We start from the raw sequence: 14864 nt of genomic DNA on the forward strand, positions 1-14864 counted from the left end.
GAATTTTATTGAAACATTTTCCTTCTCTTGGGTTTCAATGTTTATTCATTCAGAACTGCAATCGGAAAAACTGCGTCAGCGGAACGGTAAACATAAATGAGCGATCTTTTGTGATTTAGTCAGAGTCAACAAATATATAACATCACATAATCTCCATGAGCTCAAGAAAACGTTTTATTGTTTTGCTTTTCTAATATCTCAGTAACTTTACTATTATTGATGCTGCTATTGTTTTTTTTTTCTTATTACTATTTTGTCGTTCTTAAAATATTATTGAACTATTTCAGAGACACATTTATACTTAATACTGATTAGATTTGACGGAGAGTTCAGTAGGTACTCACTTCTTGTAGGTACCTATACGTAAGAGCTTTTGCTTCGTAAGAAATGGTATGTTACCTAACAGTATACTCTACATCATGATGTACCATAAATATGGAGAGTATTATATCTATGCATTTTTAAGAGTACATATTATTATGTATGTATGTATCATGTATGTATTAATATATGTGTTACATTAGAAACAACTCCATAAAGGGAACGTAGACTAGTAGGCTAGTACCGCAGGGCGTGCTCTCGCCTCTGATTGGTCAGTGCTAACCATACGCCGTATAGGGAAAGCGCGCGCGCAATATCGGGTTACGATGCACGTCATGCGATACTAAGAAATATTGTGCTATATTTAGATCGTAATATTTGAAATTTGTTGAATTGTTTTCAGTTTTAAGACGTAATTTTTCACAAATTTAAGATTTAAAGTGTTGTGAAATTTTATCTATCTGATCTGATAACACATAATTAGCTACTCTCCTGTTTTCGAGAAACTGTTTGGGAAAAAATGAAATTTTTATTGGATTACAAAACAAATATGTTTTAACATTGTATTCTGGCATATTAAGTTTTATTAAAGACTAGGTAGGTATACCTACATTTTATAAACCTATACATTTTTAATATTCACTCAGATGAAAATCGATATACTTAATATGAAAAATAACCTTGAAATCATAAAGCTACGGGCGAAGCCTCAGGCGCTACAGTTTGGGCGGGCGGTAATATGAAGTTAAAATCAACATAAAGTATCATCATAATTATCATATACTTTTATAAAGACCTAAGACTTAAATATATAACTACAGCTAAAGAAATTCAATGAGGTATTGGCAAGATCTAATTGGAAATAAAATAATTTAAATACCTATAAATAAGACTTATATACCTATCAATGTATGACTAATTGTATATTTTCAGTTTCTTTCAATATCAATTTGTTAAAATTGATTAGTTTATTTTCAAAGAATTTAGAGAAGACTAGATTTCCGCCCGCGGCTTCGCCCGCGTTTTCAAAGGAAAACCCGCATAGTTCCCGTTCCCGTGGGATTTCCGGGATAAAACCTATCCTATGTGTTAATCCAAGTTACCCTCTATATGTGTGCTAAATTTCATTGTAATCGGTTCAGTAGTTTTTACGTGAAAGAGTAACAAACATCCATACATCCATACAAACTTTCGCCTTTATAATAGTATTAAGATTAAGATATAATGTATATCATAAACGCGCCCAAAAACTAACATGTTTTTTGTTCAGAAATCATACTTTATATGATCGTTAGCGAGCAGCTTTAACCGACTTCCGTTAACCGAAGTTTATGTTTAACGATTTGTGTTACTGTTTGTGTTAAAGCGGACTCGTTTATTAAACTGTTTACTTTGTGCCAGTTGGTCAATGTTCCGCTGAAATGTTGTGTTTGTCAAATGTTTTAGAGTGTATTATGATGTGATTTATCCTCACCTTCATTTACGTTTTGAGATGGACGTCATAAATACAGGGGCCCGGCGACGGGCTGCCGCTGATGGGGTCACGGATGAATTCTACACATACCCGTGGCCCCGTCGTTGATGCGGCTTGACGGAACACAGTGGGGTTTTGGTCGGTAGGAATCCGACATAACTCACGGCCTCTTCCCCGGAGGCCGTGGGTATCTATGCAAGATTTCCCCACTAAAAAAAAAAAAAAAAAGGGATTCGGTTCATTTATTACCATTGTAATAAGTAGTTATTGTTGCAGGTATATTGAATAGTTTGCCATTGGGCATTGAATTGGTTGTGAATTATGTTTACAAAGACATAAAATAATAATGTAAACTAAAGTAAAATTCGGTAACAGAACAGAATTTATATTCAATATTTATTAGCAGTCGTGATGAAAATTGTAGCCATATACACATCAAAAAATAAGAAAATAATAAAAAGCCATGTTGTGATACCTACTATACCTAATACGGTGCGTAAAAAAACTTATCAATGAAATTTGATAGACCATAAATCAAAACACAGCTTGTTCAACTAAAAATAAAACACTTTTATAATTATTATCCTTTAAAATATAGAAACGTCGTAAACAATAGACCGTCACAGCGTATTAAATTAATCATTGTGACAATTAATTAATAGTAAAATTATGGGTTCCGTAGAAAAAATAATTGCAAAGCTTCAATAAAACGTTTAATAGCCGTTCCGCGCTACAGTTGTTTAGAAAAAACAAACGCTACGTGGTGGCAACGAACACAAATAGTGGCTGGTTAGTTAGCAGCCAGACGTGGAAATACGTAGAAAGTGTGTTTTGCTCCTACCTTATTTTTTTTATTTTATTTTAAATACTTTATTATACAAACAAGATAGGACAAAGCAGAAAATTATCAATATTAGGTACCATTAAAACATCATTTGTAAAACAGGTGGTTGGTGGTTGGTGGGTGCTGTTGCTAATCATCAATCTCTTGTCCTTTCCTAGTCGCCTTTCCTTGCAGATTGATGACAAGTAGGTAAGAAATTCATGAGATAGCGCAAAATAAATAATTATAATTATTTAATTTAAAAAAATATACGAATGAAAAAAGGCCTGGGAGAGAAGGCAGCACAATAAAGTGTAATTAATAAAAAAGGGCGTGTGTGCTGAGCACACGTGTCAGAAGTGAAACTTCTTTGGGAAGATTCAAATATACAAAAATCGTCACCTTACTTAATGACGTAACGGTATTGCCATGACGCCACCTTAAAGGTCTCTAATTTCTAATTCTACTCTAACTCTACTTTCTAATTTTACTCTCAACACGCCTAAAGAAGTTTCACTTCAAAAAGTAAAATAACTTTCAATTTACGCATGAGCGCATGATTATGTAATATTTAAATTAAAATCTGTTTTTCACAATATAAGTACGAATTGGTCCTTGAAAATCTGTGGTGAACAATTTTTCTCAGAGATTAAATGTTTTATAGATAATCCTTGTAGAGATTTCCAATTATAAATTCGTTTTCTAGTTAATATTCTAGAGCTGATTCATATATTTGCTGGAGTTCTCGTGGTAGATTAAAAACCGAGTGTTGATTGGTCGGAGTTAACCGGTGACTGAAATTATTTGTGGATTTTTAAACTCATGTTTTTATAGATAATTTTTAATAGTTTCAATGAAATGCGTCATATTAGCCTATATAAGTTGGCACAATATATAAAGATATTAAGGTATTTCAACATAAAAAATGTTAGAAAACACAGCTTTTCGTTTGGGCCTTAGCAACAGAAAGTAAAACAATATATATAAAAAGAAACGTATTTTCCAAGTGTAATAAATTCCATAGTCTATGAGTGGTCGTGCGCCAAACGCGGTCAAAGGCGGGCGGGCGGAGGGAGCGTACATGGCTTGCGCCGGCGCATGTACTCTCGCGTAAACAATGTTTTTATTTTAATTTAGAATCATTATAATATTAAAATAAACTAAAAACGCGCTTATAAATTAATTATCTTTATTAGATTATGTTATAATGTTTAATAATAAAAAAGATTTATCTTTGTAGCTCATTAGTTCGTTACCTATTCTTACTCTTACTCGCACGTGAATGAAACAAAAATTTTAAGTGAAACTGCAACAGAATAATCGTTGTATTGTGCATACTTCTCTCTAAAGAAAAGAAAAAAAAATCTAGATACTTATTGGATACTACTTGGATATTTATAGCATATACTTTTATGTGAAGAAATATTTATATAGCAATTATATTCCATCGTTCGTACATTTTCCAACGAAAATCAATAATTATCGACGCGAGTGTACCGGCAGTGTCTGTAACTCACGACGGTCTCCGCCCACGCCTTCTGATGACGATGTCCTCGTCAGAGACATTTCATGCATTGCAATTATATTCATTCTACCAAGCATTCAAACGGTATATGAAAAAAATACTTTTTAAATAATATTTGAATTGTTCGAGCTTTGTTATGCGGTTAATGAAAAAATAATAAAATTGAGAAGAAAATAAATTCACTTAAATATGTAAACAGTTTTAAAAATGTTTTTACTACATAGTTTAAACCACAGTTTAAATGCTGCCGCTGTCTGCTGCTTAAATCTAAACAAACTACGCAACGGATTGTGAATCGATTTTTAGTGGGCTGAGTATTTCAATATGAAAGTTTTAATTTATCATTTGTTAATTTTTCTACAAAGCGGGCGAAGCCGATGTCGAATTCTAGTATGATATAAAGTACTAAAAAACAATAAAAATTGTTTTATATTCAATATTAATACATATTTTAATAGCAATAATGTTTACTCCCAGCTTCCTTCAGGCATCCTTCCTGTTGCCTTTCACAGCGGATGCCGTAGAAACGTTCAATAGAAACCTTTATAATAATGGCGGAATTTGTAAAGGGGTTCAAACTGTTTAATATAATATATAAATAGTTATATAATTGAGAAATACGAATTTTTTAAATGATTTTTTGCCGATTTCGTTTAAATGTGCTCATTTTTAATTCAAAATTATTAATATTATTACGTTAAGCGAGCAAAAATGTGTATAATTTATATTATTATTTCTCTGTAAGTGATTCAAATGTAATCTTTTTGAGAAATAAATGTCTTAAACCGTAATATGTTGTTTTGAATCATCCTGGAGGTGTGTTGCTAACCAGATTTGTTTGATTTGAATTTCTAAATGAATTATTTATAATTTGTATTATAATTGATCCTGGTATAAAGCAATAGATATCTAGATATTATATTACTTTTAAGATAGATAAGAAGAATATTTTTTTTTATTTTAATTAATTTTTTATTGTAGGTATGTAAATGTAACTAAGTACCTAGATATGTATTTTGTTATTTTACAAAATACATCGATAAATATATTTATTCTCTATGCTATAAATTACAATAGAAATGTACAAATTTTGGTAAAGTAAATTAGTTTTCTATGAAGTCGGTCAACCACATAGTTTGTAAGTCCGTCACGTTACAGGTGGGAAGTGAATGATTAGAGGAATTAATGGATAAGGAACGAATTAAATGAACTAAATAATTAATAGAATGGCTAAAGATTTGTGAGTAACAATGTACAACTTATAAAGTACCTATCTAATTGTATATTTTGAAAGCTTTTTGTTGAGTGACGTGTTTCTTAATTTTTTGTATTTATGACACTTTATTGTACAATACCAGTAGGTAATAAAAAACATATATAATTTAAAATGGAGAACATGAATATGGTAAGTGCACAATTGGCGGCCTTATTGCTTAAAGCAATCTCTTCCAGGCATATCTCATTATTATAATAAATCTAATATTTATAATGTACTAACTAGCTTTCCGCCCACGGCTTTGCCCGCGCAGTCAAAGAAAAACACGCATAGTTCCCGTTCCTGTGGGATTTCCGGGATTTTCCGGTAAAAAGTAGCCTATGTCCTTTCTCGGGTATCAAAATATCTCTATACCAAATTTCATGCAAATTGGTTCAGTAGTTAAGGCGTGATTGAGTAACAGCCAGACAGACAGAGTTACTTTCACATCACTACATAGTGTATAAAACAAAGTCGCTTTCCCTGTCCCTATGTCCCTATGTCCCTATGTCCCTTTGTACGCTTAAATCTTTGAAACTACGCAACGAATTTTGATGCGGTTTTTTTTAATAGATAGAGTGATTCAAGAGGAAGGTTTATATGTATAATAACATCCATTAAATAGTGGAGAAGTACTGTTATTTTTGAGGTTTCTAATGTGATGTCGTAAAAAATTACATTTTTTCCGCTTAAATTGCAAACGCAGGCTGAACCCTACGAGTTTTATCAAAATAATGTACTAAGTATTATACACATTGAAAAGGTCTACAGAAAAGTCCGCGATGGTATATGTCAATCTCTTATGGATAACCCACAATAACTTTTTTTTGTCATTTACTTTTTACGACAAATAATGGCTAATTTTCGATGCGATTTTAACCAATACAGCATTAATCCTTAACCAATTAAATACCTTGAATACATTGTTCATTTAATATAGATCTATATGGCCCTTTACACCGTATGATTTAAGTGAATATTTTCGAAGATATTACAGATTTAAAAATTGCGGGACGTAGCGTTTGCAGCGCTACAGGCCGGCCGCCCGGCTATCTATTTTATACCCGTGCGAAGCCGGAGCGGGACGCTATGTTTTTATATACAACGTTCACAGTTTTTCTGTAGTGTATTTAGTATCAGCATTGCACCCGTGCGAAGCCGGGGCGGGTCGCTAGTTTATTATATTAGTATGGATTATATAAAGATCAATTTTCATAAGGTTTATGTCTCTTAACAGAAAACAATATATTTTAAAGTATAATAAAGCTCAAGGTATTTTGAATGAACATTACATTATATCGATCCATGACTTTGTTACTATGTGATCTAAAAACCAGTATTATCGCTAGATTTATATACAAAAAAATATTTTTTATTTTGTTTACAAATATAGGTACTTCAAGCAGACTTTTTCCAAAAAAAAAATCTATTGAAAAACGTGTTAACAAATCGTATTTCGTTTTTGTTCTTACGAGAAAAGTCAGAAGATATGTTTAATAATCTTCTGGATTATCTATCCAATAATTCATTCACCATACTAACATATATATAAACTACAGAACCCATATAAAGTAGTAAAATATTCCAATTGAATGGTCAAGATGTTCCGTGGATGTAGGTCGAAGAACTGGCCCCTTGCCAGAAGCTTAGTCACAGGCAGCCAACGCATTTCGCTAAAGGTTACTGCTTACCGAGAAATTTTTAATGACTTCACAACTAACACCTTGTCTAAACGTAATTTATAGTTTTGAAAACAATCAGTGTTAATGCACTTTAGGATTGAAAGTGATTTTGTAAATCAATTAAATATTATAGCAATTGCACAACACTAATAAAGCAATAAGATTGATAAATAATGATTTGTTTTATTTAGACTAACGCAGGATCTCTAACTGATATTAATTTAGACAGAGAGCCGTTGTCTATACAAATTTCCTTACTCGTATACCTTCACTTTTATGGTACATATTCGTTAAAAAATTACCTGTTTCACCCAGATTCAACTAAGCTTTGACATGGCATCAAAAGTTTGACATGTATTTAATTAAATACGGTTACGGGAAGTTTAAACGAGAACAACAAAAATATTATACTCGTACAAGCAAAAACAAATGTCGTAGGCGTGAAATCAGATGTTTAATTACTTCTGAGGCAATTCGAGTTAACCGCAAATAAAGCCGTGATGTGAAATCAATTTCAAATACTTAAATATACCCCTGTCAAGGAAATATGTCATTATTAAGATTTGTTTGTAACTGTTACTGCGACCTTATGCTGATTAGGGTTACGTTACGGCTAAGTATATAATATATAATTTAACCTACAATATCATGACAATTCTTCTGTAGTTTCCGCCCACCCTGATCTTTGCTCGACTCTTCGATTCGATGTTACTGGCTTATAAAAATTATTTAATTCGTTTAGAATTTTTTTAGTTACAGCCTACAGAATAATATACACACGCATATTTTTTTATTCAAAACTAAATTTAACATAAGAGAATTTTATGGTAAAGCTCAATACAACTATACAGGGTGTCCCACTATTGGTATACTAAGTGCGAAGGGCCTTGTAGTTTTGCATGCACTGACGTGATCAGCGAAAAATACTTAAATAACAAAATTACATCAAAAAATTTTTGCTAAATTTTTCCTGAAAATCCATGTTTTCTCTTCTAGCTTCGCGCAACCGGCATATACCGCTTCGCTAATGTTTTGTCTATGAAAACATAATCTTAAATGATAGGTCACGTACTGCAGGTAGCAAAGCTGGGCGGGTTGCTTGTTATGGGCTACATAGAGTTTTAAGAATTCATCTAGGTATTTGAAAAAAAAACTTCATCTGGAATTTTTTAAGTATTTTTTACGTACTCAGCGTATACAAAACTATAACCTCCTTTGAGCTTAGTATATCAATATTTTTTATTAATTAAATAAAGTCTCCGTAATATAATAAATACATATATCATAATATTATATTAATATGCTTTTATAAAAGCCGCAAGCTACGCACAAAGCAATGAAGCGTGGGTTTACCAAAATAAGGTTTTAAAATTTAAGTAAACCAATTATTTATAAATAATTTTACATTTCATTATGGCAATGTTATTACTCGAAATATTGCACTTTGTAGTTACCACAGCGAATTACTGGTAATGTCGTTCTTTTCATTTTAATAAAAAACTGTTTAATGCTGCCAGTATTGGAAACTAATTAATTACATAAATATAGTTTTTCACTTTTTAAATCATTGCTAAGTAATATTAATTCTTGTAACCATTTATTAAAAAAAAAATAACTGCCCATTACTCTAATTTACGTATTATAAATTATTACGATTATTTCATTCATATCAAAACGCTAAATAAAAAATGTACATGTTTGGTATCTGTATTTCGTCCGTCATCTGCCCAGCGAATTCGATAAATATTTAACACGTGATATCGACAGAACAATCCCTTACCAGTGAATGGATCTCTAACAAGGTTTTAGTTTATTAAAACATAATATAAATTATAATAAACTAGTGGTCCGCCCCGGCTTCGCCCGTGGTACATATTTCGCAATAAAAGGTAGCCTATGTCCTTTCTCGGGTATCAAAATATCTCCATACCAAATTTCATGCAAATTGGTTCAGTAGTTTAGGCGTGATTGAGTAACAGACAGACAGACAGAGTTACTTTCGCATTTATAATATTAGTATGGATTATAGAGCTTTCCACAGCTCTACTCAAAAGCTGTTGAAAAATTACGAATCAATCTTTTAAATTTTGTAAGCATTTTATCACCTTCGTACATAACGTAGACACACATAAAGACAAATATACATAAAGAAAGCTAAGATATAAAAAAATTGCACAAAATAGACATGTTTAGAAATGTAGAGTTGTGAGTGACTAATTGAGTCTGAAGAAAGTTAGAAATGCTGAACATGGCTTTGCGATTTTAAGCTTTAGCATAATATGCTTTTACTAGCGGTCCGCCCCGGCTTCGCCCGTGGTACATATGAAAAATAGATGTTGGCCGATTCTCAGACTTACCCGATATGCACAAAAAATTTCATGAGAATCGGTCCACCCGTTTCGGAGGAGTATGCAGACTAACATTGTGACACGAGAATTTTATATATATAAGAGATTATATTTACTAGAAGATACTTGCGATGATATTCCCATAAACCTTACCATAAACAATTGATTGTACTTATAGAAGGAAATGAAAAAGGATGGAGTCAGTAATTTGATTGCTGTGAGTGTGTAGTTAGTTGTATGAAACTAAAACTATGATTCAAGGATTCTCTCAACCTAGGTTATAATATTATCAGTAATAATAAGTAATAATATATTCCTAAAGCATAATACATTCATTACGTACGTATGGTGTGTGTCGGGCTTAATTAATTAATTACGTATTCAAAGTTATTTAATTTATAATTTGCAAAGCCTTATACGTTATTTGATTCCATTGTACCTATAATTTCCACTTATAAAATCACATACATAACGGCTCGCGTATTGGAAAAAAAAATATTAAGTCGTAGATTATTATTAAATAAATAGTTATATGAAACTAGGTTTCCGTCCGCGGCTTCGCCCGCGCAAATTAAAGAAAAACCCGCATAGTTCCCGTTCCCGTGGGATTTCCGGGATAAAATCTATCCTATTTCCCAGAGTAAAATGTAGCCTATGTCCTTTCTCGGGTATCAAAATATCTCCATACCAAATTTCATGCAAATTGGTTTAGTAGTTAAGGCGTGATTGAGTAACAGACAGACAGACAGAGTTACTTTCGCATTTATAATATTAGTATGGATGTCTTGTGTTAAGCTCATAAATACTTTTTATGGTTCCTTCTCTATCCGTGAAATAAAAAAAACATATACCAATATTTGGTTACGCACTATGCGACTATTAAAATAAGCCAATTCTGGTCCATTCGTTTGTAAACCGAAACAAGGAAACTGACAGACACAACAAAATTGAATTTTCATTCATAAATATAATATGAAGATTATAATATGTATAATAATACATATATTATACTTAATAAAATAAATGTTATTTATTTTTGCAAAACAAGGAAAAAATCTTGACGCACAAGAATGATGTGTTTCGTAACAAAGGAAAAAAATATGATTAAATTCCTCCCTTTTTAATAACAATTATTAATCAAAATTATAAAATAAAACGAAATTAATTTCAAAACATGAATTAGTTTCAAAGTAACACGTTTCTGAACAGTTCTAAGCAGTCATATTTACGATTTCTCTGCCAAAACATTTTGTACGGTTACGAATAAAAACATAGATAGGCGCCAACATCGGCAAGGCATAAACATTTTTATTATGCCCTCATAAGCTTAGTGAAAATGCAAATACATTTTATACCGTTTTAATAGTAAAAGGTTAAACACATGAATGATAAATCATAACTAGCTATTTTAAAAGCTTTTTTGATTTTATTTCCGAAAACAACATAAGTAATGTTACACGTACTATATTATGTTTGGAATCATGTATTTTTATGTATGTATTCTTGTATTATAGTGTACCTATATAAAAACTTTAAACAACAGCATAAACTTTTAGAAGCACCTAAATATAGAAATAGTTCTTCCCATTGTTACTAATTATAATTATGAATAAATATATAGCGTGAATAATTAAAACTATTCTTCAAAAATAAAAATACAATTTATATAATGTAATATGAACGTCATGCAATCCAGTTTCGTCATATAATGATGAACAATAATAAAATAAAATCACGGTCTGTCGGTTGCAGGCTGTATACGGCATATTTATTTAAATAAGTTTTATCTAAAGTAATAGCTAATAATATTATAGAGAGGAAAGTTTTAATTTTTTGTTTGTTATGATTTTAATAAATTTTGCAGCTTTTAAAATTTGCAAAAAATAAGTAAATAATTCAAATATTTCATATTCTTTTGGTTAAAAGAAATGCATGCTATTTTTTTAAATATTGATATTATGTACCTGTGATCCGCTTAATAAATAAAAAATATACGTTAGTATCTAATAATTTATATTACATTTATGGTTTCTTAATTATTGATGATTATTTAAAATAATAATAAACTACTGTCACAATAATTATAATAATTATGAATGATCTTCGATTTGCGATAAACACGTTCAACGGTTCAACTCAACACCATCGGCACGCCGACATTTGGCTAGACTTGCATTCGAGGTCGTCGTCTCACGTACAATCGGTGCAAAAATAATAATAATAAAATACATAAAATATCAATTTAAATGTCCATTTATTAAGTCGTGTGACAAAAAGCCGGTTATTGGCATTCTTTTATAAATATTTGTAATTTTTTTAAAGATTTATGAGAATAGTCATTGATAGATTTTACAATTCATTAATTATGAACTTTCTGTTTATTATCTAAAACTACATTTGTGACAAACTAGAAAATATAAACTAGATTAAATATTTTGTCCGATTTTGATGATACTTTCATTTATAAACAATCATTATAACAATAGATAGAAGTTAGAACCCCTCTGTGTATACGCGTATGCCGGTCACTTATTAATTTCTAGCCTCATCTGTACACGATTTCAGTACATGTTCAAATGTTTTTCTCAAGTACAGCTGGCCTCTCGCCAACAAGATTCACAGATAAATACTGGACACTTTTCCACGTTAATATTCTGAATATTATCTCCTTGGCCTGGTCAATATGCTTGTGAAGAAGATTGTTCTTTTAAGCAACATGTCTTTTTTAAAATGTTGTTTATGTTCGCCGGGTATTTGGGCTTCAAATGTCGGCAGCAGGAAAATATTTAGCCCTGAAATTTATATTAGTAGAATGTATTATTATATTTGTTTAGTACACTATTTCGTAAATAATACGTAGTCTGCACGAGATGTCTTATATTTTAATATTAATTTAAGAGGAAAAGCATCTTTGACGTAAATACTTATTCTCACGTAGCCTTGACCATGTAACGGGTTCAAATTAATTTTATATCATATTTATATTATATACCAAACATATAATGAGTGGAACTAATTACTTCTTTTTAATAATTTCATAAATGTGCATAATGTATGATAATGTGACTTTAATGAGAAATATTTCTTTTAACTTTTTAAAAGAAAACTAAAATATACAATATTTTTCATTAGTGAATACTGTGAAGTAAATAAGATAATACGTGTGTACATAATGTTTCTTATAAATATAATACTTATATGACAACGAAAACACAAATACAAGTAATAAGTTTATTATTGTTTAGTTTTATTAGTTAACAATTACACATTTCATTTAATATAATTCTACTGTTCACTTTTCAGACGTTCTAAACTTAGTTATTCAAAAACAATTGCCAGGGTGACAGTAGGCGTTAAATTGCATTTCAATATTTTCTTCATTCATAAATTATTTACAGTACCTAATACCTATATTATGAATAGTATTAGCCTTAATTAGCGTTTAGAATTGAAAACAACTAGATATAAAAAAAGCTTATAATAGTTATTTATACTCCAAAATATCTACTGAAAAAAACCTTGTAAAAAATCATGCATAACATTTCACTAACAATTTCCTGAAATTATTAAAAATTATTCCATTTAAGAGTAATATCATAATGATTATCTACATAATAAATCACCAGGGCCCGTAGACAAAGTAACAATTAAAAAACGATAACGAAGTTAGAAAAGGAAAAATGTATGGGATTGACATTAGATAGACCACGTGATCTAACGCGGCCGGCGTATGTCAATCCCATACATTTTTGCCTTTTCTAACTTCGTTATCGTTTTTTAATTGTAGGCCCCAGTTCCAATATCCTAAAATACTTCCCGCCAACAACTATTCTTCCAAACTGAATGAATAAGTGTTTTTCAGTACAAAAATGTAGGCTACTTTGAAAAGACATTAGTCGTTTTCATTACAATGTCCTAGTAAAACGCCTGTTGCTTCTTGGACGCTTGCCAGTTCGGCACAACGGCTTGCCCTCAACGTCAAGGTGCTAAAAGATGGAGCATATTTTTTATCTGTACCGATGAAAGTTTTCAATAGTTAACGGGTACCTACTAGGGAAGCGCGTGCCTACATCAGGCGAGATTGTGGTCAAGAGATTGTGGTTCTTATTCCATTGAAATGTTACAATTTGATGACCGAATATTGCATAGATTGCTCAACGGGCGAATTTCTATGGACTATCCTCTATTGACACTAAATATAATTATCTTTGCTGATGAAAGTTTATAGCCGTTATTTCTATTTTTGTAGTTTCACAAGGAAGTTGTGAATCAATAGATTAATTCACAATTTTATTGGATTTTTGTCTGTTTTTTCTAAACCGGTATGAATGATGTTTTGAATACAATATAATACCTACCTATTATTATTAAATTAAATATATTTTATATTTATTTTACGATATTTTTATTAAAAACATGTGTTGATATGTGTGCATATTATGATTACTGCACATCATCTAACCTCAACAAGGAATTATATGTAAATAATTATAATTATTATCTCCAATAATGTTCATTGCTCATTCATCTAAGAAAAACAATATGCTTTCAAACATAAATATTTTATATTATTATCTATAATTACCTTAAGTATGTAAGTAAGTATGTACTTTGTCGGTTTCCCACGCCTGAAAAAGTATCATATTACACTTTCACATTTAAAATAAGAATATGGATTTAGCTAATAATATTACATTTTTTAATTCAATTTACTATTTTTAGATGAATTTATTACTATCATTATACAAAGGAAATAACATCAAAAGCCTTTTACGATACCGGTCTTGATGAAGAAAACAGTAATGTCTCTAAAAATTTCATTTGGGATCTAGTCTAGAATTTTTTTTTAGGTATTAGCACTATCTAGAATCTAATGAAATACAATTTATTGCCATATTTGGGAACACTTATTTCTGGTGACGTTATTTTCTATATCGGAATTTATGAGAATGGAATACCGACGGAATTTGCTTTTAGAAAACAGTTGGAATTAAAATTCTGATAAGCTACATTTTTAATAACGTTCGAGATGTCACCTGATATCCTGTTATAAATTCGGGACATAACCGAAAATGTGTGATTGATGGAAACGATTTACCTAACTTCTGTAATTAATCAATCCAATAACAATTTATATATTAGCTTTGCCTACGATGTTTTCAGGTCGGTATTTAGGTGATAATCTTTGATATATTGACGTAGGTACTTTGACATTTGTGATACTGTACTAGCTAATTCAAACCTACCTAAATTATGTTTACCTACATAATTATAGCTACATAATAACAACATAATGACTAAACTAGGCTCCTGAAACTGCTCAACTATGAAACATTATTACGGTTTTCATAGGCCTTTTGGTCGTCAACGCATTCCACACCTCTCATCATCAATGCCTAAGCCTAGGTCTCACCGTCAATGCCTAGACCTAGGACC

The sequence above is a fragment of the Colias eurytheme genome, chromosome 6 (assembly GCF_061535395.1).
Source record: "Colias eurytheme isolate Ceu_HAF_F1 chromosome 6, ilColEury1 Martin Lab GWU primary, whole genome shotgun sequence".
In the NCBI taxonomy this organism is placed as follows: domain Eukaryota; kingdom Metazoa; phylum Arthropoda; class Insecta; order Lepidoptera; family Pieridae; genus Colias; species Colias eurytheme.